We start from the raw sequence: 6,000 nt of genomic DNA, 5'->3' as shown, positions 1-6,000 counted from the left end.
GCATGCTTAACTATGAAGTTCTTAAGTTATGGGCTACCGAAAAGTAGTTGCATCTTGTTAGTGTAGGTAATACATATTAAATTTTTTAAGTCATCCTCAACCATATAGTCTCATACCTACGCAACCTCTAGATTCTTTTCGTTCAGGTATTGATTCAATTCATTCATATACCCCTAGCTAAGAAGATTATCAGGAGCTGCTATTTGTCTGTGCCTCGTTTCTTTTGCATCGGTGATCACAGTCTTCGTCAGCCCTTGGGATGTTACAAAAATCGTCATAAAAATAATGTATTGTTTGGTCATTCTTTCTTGCTATGTGAGACAAAAAAATCAATAATTTGGCTATTTTAATCATTTTTTGAAGCATTGGGTGGATTGCAACATAAAATATATATTTTTTATCAGTGTCAAATAATGGTTAATGCTAATAATAGATATATTTTTGAAACTGAACATCGACTTTACTTGTGGCATATTAGCCAAAATATTGCTAAGCATCTTTTATATTATTCACTTTAAGGTTTTATTTAATAAGTGTCTCTATAACTATGGATCTCTAAGCTAGAGTTTCAAGAAGTGTGCAAATATTTACTCTCAAAAATTTATATTTCAAAATGCTCATGGTATAAATTTTTTTATGAGTTATGAGTAAATTGATGTCCACCTAACATTTAGTAAGAATTATTTTTCACTTAGCATCTAACACAAAGAAGTGAAAGTATGAATATTATTTTCATATTATATCTAGCAAAACAATGTCTCTTAATTCTTGTTTTGTTGTGGAGGAGGAAGCCGACGGAGGATATGCGAGGTAAAAGGCGGGAACGAGACAAAACCTAAAAGATGAACCCCGAAATTTAACAAAAGGAGTTGTAAGATGGAAAACCAATTATTTTATGGAAATAAAATGCAATTAAAAAAGAAACATTTAAATACCATATAAGAATATGACGTGAATTGTTTTTTCCATGTGTTATAAAATAAACGAGAGCATTCTTGAGCACTTAGAGTGCGTATGACAACCTTTTCATAATTATTTTTTTAAAATTTTGTTCTCGGAAGCACAAATAGATAAAAACAGTGTTTAAGAAAATTAGTTAATTTTTTTATTCCCAAGAATGTACCGGTTCAATTTTTATGCTGGGAAACAAAAAAAATAATCAATTTTTTTTGCTTTTTTGTTCCCAGGTACGAAAAAAATACTTATTTATCTCAATCACTCTTCACCATTACCATCATCATCACCACCACCTCCATAGCTGCACCCACTGTCGTTACCATCACCACGCCTTCGCCACCACTACCATCATCATCACTATTACCACTGCCACCGTCGCCTCCACCACCACCATTACCGTCACCGCCACCACCACAACCATCGCCACTATTACCATCACCATCGCTGCAACCACTGTCGCCACCACCACCACCACTACCATGACCATGCCACCGCCTCCACAACCATCGCTACCATTACCACCACATCGCCGCAGCCACTATCGTCCGTCACCACTGCCATTACCGCGCGTCACCACCACCATGCCACAACTAGAGCTGGCAAAATGGATCCAACCCGCCAACCCGCCCGCAAAACGGAGCGGGGTGGGCTGAGTTTTTCAAACCCGCTGCCCGCCCAGGCTGTTTTTTTTGTGTGTAAAATGTCACGGGCTTGGCGGGCAGCCCGCCTAAACGGGACGGGCGGGCTGAGATATCTAGCCCACCTTCAAAGGTGGGGCGGGGCGGGGCGGGCCAGCCCGCTTTTTGGCAGGCTTATGGCGGGACGAGCAGCCCGCTTTGCCACCTCTAGCCACAACCACTACTACCACACCATATGAAAGAAAAGTCATGATTCAGAAAAAAATTATGCTTAATAAGAATGATTTTCTATTCTATTATTTGTTGTGTTATCAAACGCAATTCTCATTCTTGGAATAAAAATAGAACATGTTATCAAACACAATTTTTTTCTTATAAATTATTCCAAGACAAAGAAAAAAAAAAATTGTTTATTTTAAAAAATAATATTAGAAAAAAGAATGATTGTCATGCACATAGTGCTATAATAATATTAAACCTTTTTTCCTACCATTTTAATTTATGGGTCATCGTTACTTAATATTTTTACTCTCATAATTAACCAAATCCCTAAAATTTTGTCTCTTTTTATCCACAAGAACGCTCAACATGTTATATAACTAACATTTAGCATTGCGATCACACGTGTCCATACATTTGGATGGGCTTTTTTCCTCCAAGAAGTCGTTCTTTTTTTCTTTTTCTTTTTTTAAAGTTCTTTTAGGTCATTTCATACATTTAGCTACGAACTTTAAAAAAAGTAGAATCAAAAAAAAAAATAGTGCCTTTTTTTAGAAGTTAGGATTACCGAGTGACCATTTTGTCACACTTCAGCAAATTTTTTACCAGACTGTCACGTCAACAGTAAAAATTTCTGAAATACCACGCGGCATAATTCCCTCCACTGTGCAGCGAAATATGTTTGCAAATAATTCGCTACACAGTGTAGCGAATTATGCCATGTCAGGCTGCACAGTTAGCAAAAATGACACATGTCAAGCAGGCAATAATTCGCTACACTGTGTAGTGAATTATTTGCAAACATATTTCGCTGCACAGTATAGAGAATTATGCTGTGTGGCATTTCGAAAAATTTTACTATTGACGAGGCAGTCTGGTAAATAATTTGACCATGCATAACAAAATAGTCACTGCTCCAGATTACCCGCTACTCTGAATAAGACAAAAGTCAAATAATTTTTTTAAAATTTAATTTTATCCGAACTCCACTTCAAATACTCCTCCTCATTAGGCCACTACCATCATTCACATATCCTTTTTTTTATATATTCATTCAAAATAACTTTAACTTTTAATCATAAGGCAAGTTATAAAAAGTTATTTTTTCAAAAGCCCATAAAAATAATTTATTATATTACATTATTTTAATATATATTTTATTAAATTATATCATATAAGTCAAACCGACTTAATTACCGAGAACTAGCTTGAGCCATTTCCATAATGCATGGGAAATGGATGGGCAAAAGCACCGTTGTACTAATATATAGAGAAAATATCTCTTGTTCAAAGCACACGTGGAAAGTATGACCATACTAGAGCAGTCAGTCGCGTCAACTTTGTTGCCATATTCAGTCCTGTCAACATACCTGCCAGGACTCCTTTCCACGTCACCAATGTGGGGGTGCGGTGCCACGTGGCAATTTATGTTGAGTCTTGGCAACAAATATGACAGGACTAGTCTTGGCAACTTATATGCCAGCACTAGTTTTCGTAAACGTTGTGCCAACAGGAAGCCATTCGACGCGCCCCGCCTTGTCAAAAAATGAATCTCTGAAAAACGCGGAGTCTGAAAAACGCGAAGAAAAAAGTAACATCGAATCCAAACCAGTTCACCCGTGAATGAAAAAGAGAATAATTATACTGACAAACGTGATGCTAAAACAGTAAACATACATGTGAATTTTGAATTGAGACATAGGAAACCGACATTTAGCAATATATATATACCCTCGCAGTTCCATTGCATTCTTCAGATTGGTGCAATATACGAAACCCACAACCAGTTTCATCTGTATTTTTTTTACTCTGTGTGCATTTCATTATTTTCTTATTCTGAGTTTACATCTTAAGTTCTCTTTTGTTTGCATAAAAATACTATTGCAATGAATCAATTTCATGCATTCGTATACTATAATGGTAGTAAAAGTATAGGTGCAGGTGGTTTAAGCTTTGAAGGGGAAAAAAGAGCAATGTATATTATCCGAGGCATGTCAGTTGTGGATCTATATGTAAAGATCCGTCAGAAATTGATGCTGCAACAAAATCAGGTAATATCATCAGTTACGGGTAGAGTCCCCTGTGGAAACCGCAAATATGCAGGTATTGAAATATCTGATGATGAGGATGTAGATGTTTTCCTTACAACATTCATCGAAAATAATACGTCGCAATTTCTTGTGTTATACGTCGATATTGAGACAACAAAGGATCTATCAATACCGATTCGTGGGCTGGATCTTAATAGTCAGTCACAGTACGTATTGTCGTCTGTTCCGCAGCCCATACAATCAACTATTGCACATGAAGAAGAAAACGACTATATGGTAGATGTTGAACCTGATATGGAAGAAGTAGACGAAGATGAAGATACTTTGTTAGCAAATGACCATGATCAGAATGATAGCGATGCAGGTGATGAAGTTCACGTTGATCCTGTGGTACCCGTGTCTAGTATCCTTATGTCCAATATCGCAATTGTGCCACCACCATCAGGTTAGTTAGTGAGTTGCGTTTTTAATTTTTAATTTTTTATTAGTTACCACATTATTGCATATACCTATTATGTCTGTATATGCAGATGTGACACCATTTTGGAACGTCATTCCACATTATGAGGCTGTTAATTGTGATTATCCGAACGAAGACATACTGGATGTGGAAGGATTAGGTCGTGGTCCATGGACAAAAGGAGATGAGATGTATGTGAAACAAGAGTTCGGGTCCAAACGCGATGTCCAAGGCCATAAAACATTACTGTATGAAGGAACATCAAGAAGCTATAGTAGTTGAGAGTACTACGACCAAGTTGTCTATGAAATGTCTGAACCATGAACAAGGTTGCACTTGGCGAGTAAGAGCAATTAAACCGAAGAATAGCAGCACCTGGGTGGTTAGTAAATGGGTTGGTAATTAAAATAAAAAAAATAAAGCGAACATGGGTGCCCGTACCTGGGCGCGGCTGCTGCAGTGAGGAGAAGAAGAGGCGGGCTTTTTAGAGAGAGGGGAAGGGGATTTTAGAGAGAGGGGGAGGGGATTTTAGAGAGAGATAAAAAAATTTAGAGATGATGAAATCAGGGAAGAGGAGGAGGCTGACGATCTATGAAATGTGAGTGGGAAGAGGAGGAGGAAGAAACGGTGGAGCGGCGGAGGCCGGCGACGACGAGAGGTGAGACGATGGCGAGAGGTGAGACGATGGCGAGAGGCGAGACGACGAAGAGGTAGAGTGAGACTCGTGGTGTTGGGTTAGGGATGAACGAGGGGAGATTTATTGGGTTGCACAAGTACTGGCACAATTGTTGCCAACACTAGTGCTGCCATATTTATTGCCAAGACTCAACATAAATTGCCAGAATGGTGACGTGGAAAGGTGTCCTGGCAGGTATGTTGACAGGACTGAATATGGCAACAACTTTGACGCGACTGACTGCTCTAGTATGGTCATACTTTCCACGTGTGTTTTGAACAGGAGATATTTTCTCTATATATTAGTACAACGGTGCTTTTGCCGAAATGGATGATTAGCATCAATAAACAATAGTTATATATTTCAATAAAAATAAAATAAAATAATACTTCTATATAATTTTTAAAAGAAATTACATAGAATGTGTACCAAAATATTATTAAAAATCAGGTCTAGGCCTTTGTTTTTCACAACAAAAGTATATATAAAAATAACCTTCAACGGCAGTATACTGTAAATACTATTTTGGTAAAAGATAAAATAATATATCGTTACCCATCCGATTTATTTATTTTATTTATTTATTTTTTGGTAAAATACCCATTCGATTTATTAATTTTTGTAAACAAGGTATTGCTCTAGAATTTTTCCAGCCAGTGGTTATGCTTATGCTTAACGATCTATATAATATTTCAACCTTAAGTTATTTATTTTATAAAATAATCCCTAACTCTATCTGGTTAGGTATGTTTACAATTTTAGGAGGGTTTATTGGCACTTTCAATCAACTATTTACATTTTTTATCAACAGCCTTTGTTATTAATTTTTAAATATTTTTTAAGTAAATGTAATGCATAATAGGAATATCATTAATTAAGATTTGACTTCACCAAAATATTTATTTAATTAAAAGAAAATTGTGATTTGTGAATTGGTGTTGAAAGTACTAGCTTTACTTACATTTCATCACGCAACAACTATAATATTATACAGAAAAA

This window comes from Gastrolobium bilobum, unplaced genomic scaffold (genome assembly GCF_033153095.1).
Source record: "Gastrolobium bilobum isolate Gb01-03AN ecotype WA unplaced genomic scaffold, APGP_CSIRO_Gbil_v1 utg8480, whole genome shotgun sequence".
NCBI classification, from domain to species: domain Eukaryota; kingdom Viridiplantae; phylum Streptophyta; class Magnoliopsida; order Fabales; family Fabaceae; genus Gastrolobium; species Gastrolobium bilobum.
The sequence above is the reverse complement of the archived record's forward strand: the minus strand, read 5'-3'. Positions refer to the sequence as shown.